Raw genomic sequence first — 15,071 nt, forward strand, 5'->3', positions numbered from 1 at the left:
TCAAATAAAAACAATGATAAAAATACCAACTCATTTAATTTGCATTTGCTATGTACCAGAAATATAATCCCTGTTAACAGCCATATGAAACCAGGGCTCTTGTCCCGTTTTGTAGATGAGGACAACGGCTGATAGGCCGCGGAGCTGTGATTCATATCCAGCACCTTCTGAGTCCGGAATCTGTACTCTTTACCACTATGACGTCGGGTGGTCAGGAGGTGTCTTCCATCTGTTGCCCCAGAAGAGCCCTCAACCCGCCGTCCAGATTCTCTGTGATCTCCCCATTTGGAGAGAGGCCCAATGTCCACTCTGAGCCAGACCCTTTTCCATGTGTCACCTCATTTGGTCCGCGGATCCACCCTGACAGGTGGGCCCATTTTACACATGGGAAAACCAAGGCGCAGAGAGGGAAAAGACTTGCCAAAGCCACACGGGGCATGGGGTGAAACGGCCCGGTTTGGAGGATATAGTTTGAGGTCCCCTTTCCCTGGGGAGGCCCTAGCTAAGCCCACCTCCACCTGTCTTATTCTCCAGAACGAGGGTGGAGGGTCGGCGCCCTTCAGGGCCACCTGGATTCTACTTCAAACCTCGCGCACTTCTTGCGACCTCCCCTTGGGCGGGACACACCCGGGCCGCCTCAGGTTCTCAGGGCCTGCCTGAGTGACGGCTCTCGGCATCTATGAATGGCTGGTCTGCTGCGTGCTAGCTCCGCCCTAGCAGGTTTGGTGGAATCGCACAGGTGTATCTCTGCGTCCTTGGTGGATTTAATGTCCCGCACACTTCCGTCCTTGACCGCAGGGAAAGGACGAGTGGATCCAGTCCCGCCACCAAGCCCTTGGCGCCGGGGTCGTTTTCCAGGCCAACCTGCCTGCCTTTCTCCCTTTCTTCCTGCAAGGGGCGGTGCGGTTGTTGTTGGTGGTGGTGGTACAGAGATCAAAGGGCAGCCTGCTACTGGGGAACCTTGCAGCCACAGCGAACGAGTAAACATCCTGTGAGGTGGGCCTGGCCATTTATTGAGCACCTGTTGCATGTCAGGCACCGGATCGCACTACTGCAAGTTCACCACTGAGCAGAATCGCAGAATATTAACCCGATTCTACAGAGAACGAAGCTGAGGCTCAGAGAAGTGAAGCCCCCCCTACCCCGGGCTGGCAATAAAATTTAGATTTTAGTGAAATTCTGCCAGATGCTGAAGCCCCTTCCCTCTACCTTGTTTCCTCTAGGGTGGGGGAATCCTGGAAGCCTTCTCAGAGGAGATGATCCTTGAAGAGGGATGCAAAGAAATGCACCCCACAGAGAAGAGGGGGAGAGGCATGGCAGGACATTTGTGGTAGGGGAACAGTGTGAGCAAAGTCCGGGAGGCTTGTGAATGGGAAAAGAAGGAGAGATCAGCTGTAGGTGGGGCAGGAAATGAAGATTGAAGGGGGAGGTCACACCTGTGAAGGGCCCTGACTGCCAGGTGAGCAGCAACACATCCTGTGGGCACTGGCTTGGCCTGCCCACTACAGTCCCTTCAAGGGCAAGGGGCTGTCCAGGCCCCTCCAGGTCCAACCCTGGACTAGCAGAGTGGGGAGAGGTGGAGCAGCTTGGGGGCCAAGGCTGATATTTTGCTGCAGTGCGTGAGTTGAAGAATGAACATTTTACCAAACCGGCAGCGTTGATCCTTGAGTCGCCCTGGCTTCCTCTCCCCACAGCTAGAGCCCTGCAGAGAAAACCCAGACCTGGGGTCAGGAGGCCAGAGGGGTGATGATTCCACCTCAGGCAAGGCCTTGGTCCTCTCAGAGCCTCAGTTTCCTCATTTGTACAATGTGAGAGTTGTGCTTTAAGCATCTAAGGCCCCCCCCCCCCACACCCCCTGCAGTGGACAACAGAAAATTCCAAGACCTTCAGGGAGAAATATACCTGCAAGTGGCTGTGAGGTCCTTAGGCCTACGAAGGAGACCAGGGCACTGGGAAGTATGAAGGGATCAGAGATGAGTTGCGAGTGGGCATGCTATTGGGGTCTCACAGCCTGCTGGGCGTAGGGGGTGTTATGCGTGGAATTGTATGTCCGCCAGAATATGTGCTGAAATCCTAACCCTGCATCTGGTGGCACAATGGTTAAGCACTCAGCTGCTAACCTAAAGGTTAATGGATCCAACCAACCAGCTGGTCTGCAGAAGAAAAGACCTGGCTATCTGCTCCCATAAAGATTAACCAAACCAAACCCATTGCTGTCAAGCCTATTCCAACTCATAGGGACCCTACAGGGTAGAGTAGAACTGCCTTACAGGGTTTCCTAGGTTGTAATCTTTATGGAAGCAGACTGCTATATCTTTCTCCTGCTGAGAGGTTGGTGGGTTCACAATGCCGACTTTTGGTTAGTAGTTGAGCGCTTAAACACTGCACCATCAGGTTCCTGCCCCATATTACAGACTAGGAAACCCTACAAGGCAGTTCCACTCTGTCATACAGGGTCACTATTAGTCAAAATCAACATAACAACGCTCTGAGTCAGAACCAACTGGAAGGCAATGGATTTGGTTTTGGTTTTTATTAGTCAAAACCAGTGCAAGAACAACACACCTGTGGGTGCAATCCCATTTGGGATTAGGGGTTTTGTTATGTTAATGAGGCCATATCTGTATAGGATGTGTCTTAAATGTACTCACTTTTGAGATACTATAAAAGGAGCAGATTAGGCACAGAGAAGTAAACACAAACCAAGGGGAAGATACATACATACCACTTGGAGTTTGCCCAGAAATCAAGGAATGCCAGTTCAATGTGAGTGTTATGCCTTAAGCACTCTAAGCCCCCTTTCCTTCTCAGAGTGGACAAAGTAAAATTCTAAGACTTTCAGGGAGAAATGTGCCCGCAAGTGGCTGTGAGGTCCTTAGCCCTATCAAGGAGACCAGGGTACTGGGAAGTAAGGAGGGGTCAGGTATGGGTTGTGAGTGGGAAAAGGAGGAGAGATCAGCTGTGGGTGGGGCAGAAAATGGAGATGGAAGGTGGGGTTGCACCTGTGAGTTGGAATCGACACAATAACATACCTGTGGCTGCAATCTCCACTTTTGAGATACTATAAAAAAGTACTATAAAAACAGCAGATTAGGTGCAGAGATGTAAACACAGACTGAGAGAGATTTTCCAGAGAAAATAGAGAGAAGAGAGAGAGAGAGAGCCTTCCCCTAGAGCCAGTACCCTGAATTCGGACTTCTAGCCTCCTAAAGGGTGAGAAAAACAAATTTTTGTTCTTGAAAACCACCCACTTGTGGTGTTTCTGTTATAGCAGCACTAGGAGACTAAGACTGGGGTGGAAGGAGACACAGATTCCTCTCAGAGAAAGTAGAATGGTATCTGGGCTCTAGAAGTTTTAGAGACCAAAGCCCTCATTTGCTGTTTCGGAATACTCCCTGGGGGCGATCGAACCAGGGATCTGGACATGCCAAGGGGACAGGCAAAGGCAACCTAGAGAAGGGAACAGCACAAGCAAAGGAATGGAGGTGGGCCTGGGAGGACCTTGTTGGGGAAAAGTCAGGTAGGTGAGTCTGGAGCGTGGGGTCCTAGAGGAGAAGAACTGTGGTTCTTGCTAGGGTTGGCTAGATCTAGAGGCTTCAAATTCTCCAACTCATAGGCAGAACTGGAGGCCCCCAAGCTCACAGCCTGTAGCCTCAGGTGTGGAGCTGGGCACCTGTTTGGCAAACCAGTTTGGCAAGGCCACCTCCTCCATGATGTCATCCATCCGCTGTCTTCTCTAGGTAACAGTGCCAGACAAACTTCCGGCCTTGGGAGGAGGAGAAGCGTCCCGCCCCCAGGTGCTGACAGACAGAAGAGAGTGACTCTTCAATGTAGGGCACTTGGAGGCTGGTGGGCTGGGCCCTGGAAGGAAGAAGGGGGCCTGAGATGTCCACCAGGCAGTAGTGAGCCCCAGGAAACCAGTCCCATGGACAAGTAAGAACATTCTTGGTGGGCTGGCCTGGACCTCTTATGACTTGTGGGGTGTCCCTGGTGCCTGACATGGTCTAGGCTTATGGAAGGGCATCGTGTTATCACTACTCAGCGGGTTAGGCCCTGGCTACAGGTCACCCTTGCAACATGTGTGTAGCAATTTGATCATCGCCATGAGCCTTCATGAGCCCTGTGAGGCAAGATCACCATTTTACAGATGAGGAAATAGACTCAGGGAGGCCAAGGCACACTGGCACCCCCTGTGGGATTCAAACGCAGAGTTCTTGTTCTTTTTTTTTTTTTAATTTAAAATTTGTTTTATTGAGGTATAATTGACATACAGTTGTTGTTGTTAGCTGCCACTGAGTCAGCCCCTGACTCAGGGCAAACCCATGTGCTTGTGTTACAGAGTAGAACAGCTCCATAGAGTTTTCTTGACTGTAATCTTTTACAGAAGCAGTTTGCCAGGCCTTTCTTTCCCAGAGTCGCTGGGTGGGTTTGAATCAGCAACCTTTGGGTTAGTAGCCAACTGCAAACTGCTTGTACCACACACTACACATATTTGAAATGTACAATTTGACATATGTATATACAATGAAACCATCACCACAGTCAAGATAGTTAACATATCCAAAAAAAACAAACCGAACCCAGTGCCGTCGAGTCGATTCCTACTCATAGCGACCCTATAGGACAGAGTAGAACTCCTCCATAGAGTTTCCAAGGAGCGCCTGGCAGATTCAAACTGCCGACTCTTTGGTTACCAGGTGTAGCACTTAACCACCCCTAAAAGTTTTCTCATGGCCCCCCACCCCTCTAGTCCCTTTCTACCCTACCCGCCTTCTTCAATAACCATTGATCTGCTTTCTGTTACTATAGACTAGTATGCATTTTCTAGGGTTTTTATATAAATGGAATCAGATTCTTTCATGTATCAATAACTCACTCCTTTTTATGGCTGAGTAGTATTCCATTATATGGATATAACACACTTTGTTTATCCACTGACCTATTAATGGACATCTGAGTTTTCTCCAGGTTTGGGCTATTACAGATACAGCTGGTATGAACATTTGAGTACAAGCCTTTGTATGGACACGTGCCTGCATTTCACTCGGGTAAATTTCTAGCAGTGGAATGGGTCACTCATATGGTTGGCGTCCAGCCCTTGTTCTTAACCACTGTACCCTGCTTTCCATACCATTTGGAACTCTGCCTACATGGGACGTTGTCGTTTTTCTTAGTTTGTCCTTCTTTCTACTTTGAGGGTAGCAGCTGAATCTTGGCATCATAGGGTCCTGAGCTCCTACTTTGTGGCTCACATGGGTAACCTGAGTCCCAGAGAGGGCAAGGGACAGGCCTCAAGTCACCCAGCAAAAATGCTGCTCTGCACCCCCAATCCACAGCCTCCCAGGGCCCTGTTCCCCTTCAAGGCCTGGCATAGCCAAGCATGAAATAACAGTAATAACTGGCATATATTGACTTCCTCCTATGTGCCATTCACTTGTTTAATCCTCACCACAGCCCTGTGAGGTAGGTGCTGAGATTAGGTCCATTTTACAAATAAGGAAGCTGAGGCTCAGAGAGGTGAAGTCACTTGTTCCAGTTTATACAGCATGCTGGCGGTAGCGCTGGGATTTGAACCCACGTGTGTGGGATCTTCCTCCAGCAGACCCAGTAGGCCTCATCAGAGGCAGGCAGACCTGTGGCTAGAAGGATGAACAGCCCTAAAATGCAGGCTCAGGAGGCTAGCAGTGTCGGGCTCAAAATTTCCACGCAGGCCTGGTCTCCCTAGGGCTTCGGGAAAAGTGCTGAGGTTGTGGAAACGCTGCGAACCCTCCCGGAGGAGGCGGCCACGGCAAGCAGGAGGCAGTGCTTGGTGCCGACCTCCTCCTCCTCGTAGCCAAGTGTAAACGTGGCGGCTGGACCAGCTGCAGGCGAGGGAGGGCAGGTGGGTGGGGCCCAAAGCCTAATCCAGCCTCCCAGCCTTGTTCTCAGTCATCCCGCCCCACCAGGCTTGGCCCTGCTGGCCCTTCTAGCTCCCCATCTGGATTTGAGATGAGGACACCAGACCTAATAATAGCCGAATGGCAGCGGAGGCAGTGCCTGGAGCCGCAGCCAGCCAGTGGGGGGCTGGGGTCTCACATGGTCTCATGTCGGCCTGGGACAGGCTGGTGAACCTTAAAAATAATAGCAAATCCTTATCAAGTGCGTACAAACGCCAGGCATTGTGCTAAGGCTTAACCCACAGTAACGAATTTACTCCTCACAATCACCCTAATGAGCTAGGACTCCTTAGCCTCATTTGATGGAGGGGGAAACTGAGGCACAGAGCATGTGAATAATATAAATATGGAAGCCTCTGATAACTGAGCATGTACAATGTCCATCCTGGGCACTGTGCTAAGTACTTTCCATGTGTTTTCCCACTGAATCCTCACAGCATTATGAGGCAGATTCTAATTTATTTAGATGAGGAAAATGGGCACACAGAGAGACGTGACTTGCCCAAGATCACACAGCTATGAGGGGTAGAGCTGGGTTCAAACCCAGAGACTTGCCCAGGATCAACAGCAAATGGTTCGGGATTTGAGTCCGGGGCTGTGATTTCAGAGCCCTAGCTCTTGCCTCTTTGCACTCTGGAGCCTGATACTGAGGCACAGAGAGGGTATGAGATGCTTTGGGGTCACAGAGCAAGGCAGTTCTCTGGGGCCACCTGAAGTGCAAAGACAGGAAGGAAAAGCCTGTCTGCCAGCTCCAGGTCACTGCAATCACAGCCTTTTTGGCCTTGGAGCCTAATATGCTCCTTAGCCCCAAATTTCTAAAAGATACTCTGCTTTAAACCCTGCTTTTCAGGAGGTTGGAGCAAGACCCAGATTTTAGGCCCTGGATTCTAGGTTCAGCTAGCAGGGGCTGGAGGGTCCCTCCTGGCCAAAGGGGAGCAGTACATGGAGCCAGTCACCAGGGAAGCTTGGGGCATGAAGAGAGCCTTAGGTTTTGCTTAAATCATGATTTGTCCATTCACTAGCTACTGTGCCTACAGGGGAAGGAAAGTCATCTCCCCGAGCCTCAGGGAGCACTAATGGGGGAACTAATGCCTCCTGTAATGGGGGCAGTGGTGGCTCAGTGGTAGAATTCTCACCTTCCATGTGGGAAACCCAGGTTCTATTCCTGGCCAATGCACCTCCTGTGCAGCCATCACCTGTCTGTCAATGGAGGTTTGTATGTTGCTATGATACACTGGAACAGGTTTCAGCAGAGCATCCAGACTAAGACAGACTAGGAAGAAAGGCCAGGCAATCTACTTTTGAAAATCGGCCAGTGAAAACCCTGTTTCGCATGGGTGGTGGGCTGGGTGACTTGATGGCAGCTATCTACAACAACCATATGATTGTCTGATTCAAAATAGCCAACATCAGTTCATTTCAGCTCACTAATTAATGCCTAGGATATCAATTGTCATGGATTGAATTGTGTCCCCCCAAAATATGTGTCAACTTAACTAGACCATGATTCCCATTATTGTGTGATTGTCCACAATTTTGTCATCTGATGTAATTTTCCTATGTGTCATTAATTCTACCTCTATGATGTTAATAAGGCAGGATTAGAGGCAGTTATGTTAATGAGGCAGGACTCAATCTACAAGATAAGGTGTTGTCTTAATTCAATCTCTTTTGAGATTTAAAAGAGAGAAGCAAGCAGAGAGACATGGTGGACCTCATACCACCAAGAAAGCAGCGCCAGGAGCACACAATAGATTTTTGCAAGACCAACAACTTCCTCATTGCGAATACCATTTTTCAACAACATAAACAGTGATTATACATGTGGACCTCATCAGATGAAATACACAAGAGTCAAATCGACTACATTTGTGGAAAGAGATGATGGAGAAGCTCAATATCATCAGTGACAAAAAGGCCAGGGGCCAATTGAGGAACAGATCATCAATTCCTAATATGCAAGTTCAATGTGAGGCTGAAGAAAATTAAAGCAAGCCCACGAAAGACAAAATACCACCTTGAGTATATCCCACACGAATTTAGAGGCCATCTCAAGAATATATTTGATGCATTGAACACTAATGACTAAAGACCAGATGAGTTGTGGGATGACATCAAGGACATCATACATGAAGAAAGCAAAAGGTCATTAGAAGGACAGGAAAGAAAGAAGAGACCAAAATAGATACCAGAGGAGACTCTGAAACTTGCTCTTGGATGTTGAGTAGCTAAAATGAAAGGAGGAAATGATGAAGTAAAAGAGCTGAACAGAAGATTTCAAAGGGCAGCTCAAGAAGACAAAGTATTATAATGATATGTGCAAAGACCTGGAGTTAGAAAACCAAAAGGGAAGAACTTTTTCTTCAGCATGTGAGCAATTGGTAATCTGTTCTCAAGCTGAAAGAACTGAAGGAAAAATTCAAGCCTCGAGATGCAGTACTGAAGGATTCTGTGGGGAAATCAAAGTATCAAAATAGCATGGAAGGAATACACAGAGTCACTGTACCAAAAATATTTGGTTGATATTCAGCCATTTCAGGAGGTAGCATATGATCAAGAACTGATGGTATTGAAGGAAGAAATCAAAACTGCACTGAAGGCATTGGCAAAAACAAGGCTCCAGGAATTAAGATGTTTCAACAAACGGATGTAGCGCTGGAGGGGCTCACTTGTCTAAGCCAAGAAATTTGGAAGACAGCTACCTGGCCAACCAACTGGAAGAGATCCATATTTGTGGTCATTCCAAAGAAAGATGATACACCAGAATGCAGAAATTATCAAACAATACGGTTAATATCACACACAAGTGAATTTTTGCTGAAGTTAATTCAAAAGCAATTACAGCAGTACATTGACAGGGAATTGCCAGAAATTCAAGCTGGATTCAGGAGAGGACTCGGAGCAAGGGATATCATTGCTGATGTCAGCTGGAAAGCAGAGAATACCAGAACGACGTTTACCTGTGTTTTATTGACTATGCAAAGGCATTTGACTGTGTGAATCATAACAAATTATGGATAACATTGCACTCATGTGGAACTTGTACATAGACCTAGAGGCAGTTGTTCGAACAGAACAAGGGATACTGCATTGTTTAAAGTCAGGAAAGGCATATGTCAGGGTTGTATCCTTTCACCATACTTATTCAATCTGTATGCTGAGGAAATAATCTGAGAAACAGGATTATATGAAGAACGGGGCATCAAGATTGGAGGAACACTCATTAACAACCTGTGATATGCAGATGACACAACCTCGCTTGCTGAAAGCGAAGGGGACTTGAAGCACATAATTATTGATAAAAATCAAAGGCTACATACAAGAGGTTCTGGATAAGTAAAGCATTACCGAAAAAGAAGAACAAAGTGGGAGGCCTCACACTACCTGATTTTAGAACATATTATACCGCCACAGTAGTCAAAACAGCCTGGTATGGTACAACAACAGATACATAGACCAATGGAACAGAATTGAGAATCCAGACATAAATCCATCCACATATGAGCAGCTGATATTTGACAAAGGCCCAAAGTCTGTTAAATGGGGAAAAGACAGTCTCTTAAACAAACGGCGCTGGCATAACTGGATATCCACCTGCAAAAAAATGAAACAAGACCCATACCTCACACCATGCACAAAAACCAATTCAAAATGAATCAAAGACTTAAGTATAAAATTTAAAATGATAAAGGTCATGGAAAAAAAATACGGATGATGCTAGGAGTCCTAATACATGGCATAAACCATGTACGAAACATTACTAACAACGTACAAACACCAAAAGAGAAATTAGATAACTGGGAGCTCTTAGAAGTCAAACACCTATGCTCATCCAAAGACTTCACCAAAAGAGTAAAAAGATTACCTACAGACTGGGAAAAAGTTTTTAGCTATGACATTTCCGATCAGCGTCTGATCTGTAAAATCTACATGATACTGCAAAAACTCAACAACAAAAAGACAAATAACCCAATTACTAAATGGGCAAAGGATATGAACACACACTTCACTAAAGAAGACATTCAGGCTGCTAACAGATACATGAAGAAATGCTCACGATCGTTAGCTATTAGAGAAATGCAAATCAAAACTACAATGAGATTTCATCTCACTCCAACAAGGCTGGCATTAATCCAAAAAACACAAAATAATATATGTTGGAGAGGTTGTGGAAAGACTGGAACACTTACACACTGCTGGTGGGAATGTAAAATGGTACAACCACTATGGAAATCAATTTGGCACTTTCTTAAAAAGCTAGAAATAGAACTACCATACAAACCAGCAATTCCACTCCTTGGAATATACCCTAAAGAAATAAGAGCCTTCACACCCATGTTCATTGCAGCACTGTTTACAGTAGCAAAAAGATGGAAGCAACCAAGATGCCCATCAACAGATGAATGGATAGATAAATTATGGTATATTCACACAATGGAATACTATGCAATGATTAAGAACAATCATGAATCTGTGAAACATTTCATAGCATGGAGGAATCTGAAAGGCATTATGCTGAGCAAAATTAGTCAACTGCAAAAGGACAAATATTGTATAAGACCGCTATTATAAGAGCTCTAGATAAAGTTTAAACACAAAAGAAAATATTCTTTCATGGTTATGAGGGTGGGGAGAGAGGGAGAGGGATATTTACTAACTAGACAGTAGACAAAAATTTTTTTAGGTGAAGGGAAGGGCAACACATAACATAGGGATAGTCAGTACAACTGGAGTAAACCAAAAGCAAAGAAGTTTCCCGAATACAACCAAATGCTTCGAAGGGCAGAGTAGCAGGGACGGGGGTCTGGGGACCATGGTTTCAGGGGACATCTAGGTCAACTGGCATAACAAAATGTATTAAGAAAACGTTCTGGATCCCATTTTGGTGAGATGCATCTGGGGTGTTAAACGCTAGCAAGCGGCCATCTAAGATGCATAAATTGGTCTCAACCCACCTGGAGCAAAGGAGAATGAAGAACACCAAAGACACAAGGTAAATATGAGCCCAAGAGACAGAAAGGGCCACATAAACCAGAAAGACTCCATCACCCTGAGACTGGAAGAACTAGATGGTACCCAGCTACCACCGATTACTGCCCTCACAGGGAACACAGCAGTGAATCCCTGATGGAGCAGGAGAACAGTGGGACGAAGATCTTAACTTCTTCTGGAAAGACCAGGCTTAATAGTCTGACTGAGACTGGAGGGACCCTGAACGTCATGGCCCCTGGACCCTTTGATAGCCCAAGTTTGGAACCATTCCTGAAACCAACTCTACAGACAGGGATTGGCCTGGACTATAAGATAGACAATGATGCTGGTGAGGAGTGAACTTCATGGCTCAAGTAGACACATGAGACTATGTGCGTGACTCCTGTCTGGTGGTGAGAGGAGAAGGAAGAGGGGGACAGGAGCTGGTTGAATGGACACGGGGAATACAGGGTGGAGAGGAGGAATGTGCTGTCTCATTAGGGCGAGAGCAGCTGGAAGTGCACGGCGGGGTGTGTATGGCTTTTTGTATGAGAGACTGACTGATTTTTAAACTTTCACCTAAAGCACAATAAAAAAAAAGAGATCAAAGACTACAGCCTTCAGTATGAATTACACCTCAACATAAAGAAAACAAAAATCCTCACAACTGGGCAATAAGCAACATTATTATAAACGAAGAAAAGATTGAAATTGTCAAGGATTTAATTTTACTTGGATCCACAGTCAGCACCCATGGAAGCAGCAGTCAAAAAATCAATGCATTGCATTGGGCAAATCTGCTGCAAAAGGCCTCTTTAAAATGTTGAAAAGCAAAGATGTCATTTTGTGGACTAAGGTGCACCTTTCTCAAGCCGTGGTATGCTTGCGAAAGCTGAACAATGAATAAGGAAGACCAAAAAGAACTGATGGCTTTAATTAAGGTGTTGGCAAAGAGTACTGAGTATACCACGGGCTGCCAGAATAATGAACAAATCTGTCTTGAAAGATGTACAGCCAGAGTGCTCCTTAGAAGCGAGGATGGAGAGACTTCCTCTCAGGTACTTCGGACATGTCATCAGGAGGGACCAGTCCCTGGGGAAGGACATCATGCTTGGTAAAGTAGAAGGTCAGTGAAAAAGAAGAAGACCCTCAACAAGATGGATTGACACAATGGTTGCAACAAGGGGCTCAAGCACAGCAGTGATTGTGAGCATGGCATAAAACTGGGCAGTGTTTTGTTTTGTTGTGCATAGGGCTGCTGTGTGTTGAAACTGACTCCAGGGCACCTAACAACAACAACAACAACAATAACAAATACTTCCTGTAGTAGGTTGTTTGCAAAAATGACTTCAATGGTTTGCCTCCCTGTATGCAAGCCCCTTTGTAATGTGACTTGAAACTTCTCCCATCAGGAGATGAAGTCTATTTCCTTACCCCTTGAATCTGGGTTCAGTCATGTGGCTTGTTTTGTCTACTACACTGCAGCAGAGGCAACACTATGTCCGAGCCTTAAGAGGCTTTAAGAGGCCTACTAGTTTCCACTCTCTCTTGCTGCCCTTCCTGCTGCCGTGTAAACAAACTTGGGTTATCCTGTGGTAGGATGAGAGACCACTGGAGCAGGGATGAGTTGGCCTAGCTGAGGTCATTCTAATCAGTCTCCAGTTCATCTGACAACTGACCACAGATGAATAAGCCTTGCTGAAACCAGAAGAACTTTCTAGCTGAGCCCAGCTCAGCCCCAAATCTCAATCCATGAAATCATGAGCTAAATAAATGGTAGCTATTTTAAGGCACTAAGGTTTGGGGTAGTTTACTAGGCAGCATTGTTGTGGCAACTGTTAATGATACAAAATTTTAGTCACTATAATTAATGCTAGCTGCTGTTAACAAACGAAAAATCTCAGTGCCATAAACCATCAGAGTTTATTTCTCACTTGTGCAAGGCCTGATGTAGGTGGCGCTCTCCCAGGCAGCTGTTTTCCAAGTGGTGACTCCCCCAGGTCCTCCCTGGAATCCACTTCAAAATCCTCTGCACGCATCGTTGAAAAGAAGCCAGAAAGGCAGAGGAGGCTCACCCAACCTTAACTGCCTTGGCCCAGGGTGACAGGTGTAATTTCATTGGTCAGAATGTAGTCACATGACTTTACTAACTGCAGAGGTGGATGAGAAATGTGCCCTTCTTGTGTGCCCCGGAAGAAGGAACAGGTTGGAGAACACAAAACATTGGCTCTGCCACATTCCCTTCCGTGCAGGGCTATCGTGGGGGTCAAGTGAAAAATGAACATCTTGTAAAGAACCAGTTCCAGTACCTGGCATATGGTGGCTTAAATAAGGGGAAATGTATAGATGAAGACTCTGAGGCTCAGAGAGGTTGAGCAACTTACCCCAGATCACACAGCAAGACAATTAAGTAGCTGTTTTGTGGCAGTGAAGGACTCAGGACAGATCTAGGTGCAAATCCTAACGCTATCACTTCTTTGGTGTGTGACAATGGGCAGGTTACTCAACCTCTCTGGGCTTCAGTTTCCTCATCCATAAAATGGAGAGAAGGGATAGTTTCAAACTCACAGAACTGGAGTGAGCATTCATTGAGCTTATATGTGTCAAGAGCTTAGCTCATCTCCTGTTTTGTGGGACCTGCTTAATAATTGTGAACCACTTGGATGAAGGTGATGCCATTTCTGATCTTATCTTGCCAGGATCAACAAATCTGGCCAAAGGACTTTCTAATGTTTTGTGCAAATCCTGTCTCTGCCCCCTGCCTCTTGTTACGGAAATTACTTTATTTACTTGGTTAAGAAAAGGAAATGTTTGGCCCAGTTCAATATTTTAAAAAAACAAAGCAATAACGACAACAACAACAACAAGTTGCCATCGAGTTGATTCTTACTCATGGCAACCCCATGTGTGCACTCTGTATCTGTTTTTTCGGGAGGAGGTTGCCAGGCCTTTCTTCCAAGTTGGATATTAGTCACTCAAGAAAACTTTACAAGTACAAAGCCCCAAAACACCCACTGTTTTTCTGCTGACAGAAAAGCCTGCGTTATTGCCTTCTTTAGACTAAGGCTTGGCTCTATAAAATGCACCCCCTTTCCACCTCACCTCTGGGATTGTCCCACCTCTAGGAAGGGGGCAGGACGAGAGGGTCTGAAGCTAATGGGGAAAGGCCAGAGCCAGAGCAGACCCTGCTGGGTTTGTGGTCTGGGCATTCTGAAAATTTCCCACCCTCCCAGAAGGGAAGGTCCAAGATAGGTGAGAGGTGCCCCTTCCCCTGTTTAACACATACATCTCTGAGCCTCTCCTCACAGTCAGGCAAACGGAGGTTCACGAGCCTTATGGACTCACAGCCTGAAGAGGAAGACAGATCAGCAAGGCGACCCCCATGCAAAGTTAACATTGCAGATTGTGGGGGGCTCTGTAAAGGAGGAACCACATGGTGCTATAGAGCATGTAACTGGGTGCCTACTTTGAATTATTTTTTTGTTTTGCTTTGAATAGGGCATCCTGGGAGGTGAGAGTGTCTCTGAAGAGGAGATAATTAAGCTTAGGTGTGGAGAACAAGAAATTTGATTAAAAAAAAAAAAAGAAGAACTGAGCTGGTCTTGGGGTAGGAGATGGTGTTCCAGGCAGGGGGAACAGGCTGTGCAAATGTGCTGAGGCAGGAACAACCTCCAGGAACTAACAGAGGACAGTGTGACTGGAAGTTGAAGGACAAGGGTGGAGCGAGGTATGAATGAGAAGGGAGAGCAGGGGCCAGACTAAGGGGTTCCTGTGGGCAGGACTGGCTATGTAATTCATGGGCATAGGTGCAAAATGAAAACACTGGGCCCTTTGTTCAGAAATTATTAAGAATTTCAAGACAGTGACAGTGGAATATTAAAGCAAGCACTGGAGCCCTTCTAAGCACAGGGCCCTGTGCAACTGCACAGGCCTCACACTCATGAAGCTGGCCCTGCCCGTAGACCATAGTAAGAAGAAAGGACTTCACTGTGAGGGATGCAGGGAGCCATGGGAGGTTTTTGAGCTAGGGGTGATAGATCTGATTTGCATAAGCCTTAGTTCCTGTCCTCACTACACCACACCTTTTTTTGCAGCACACAGAGAAATATGTTTTATAAAATATTTTGCTCAGCTTGTCACTCCCTACTCAAGAACCTGCAGTGG

Source organism: Elephas maximus, chromosome 22 (genome assembly GCF_024166365.1).
Source record: "Elephas maximus indicus isolate mEleMax1 chromosome 22, mEleMax1 primary haplotype, whole genome shotgun sequence".
Classification (NCBI taxonomy): domain Eukaryota; kingdom Metazoa; phylum Chordata; class Mammalia; order Proboscidea; family Elephantidae; genus Elephas; species Elephas maximus.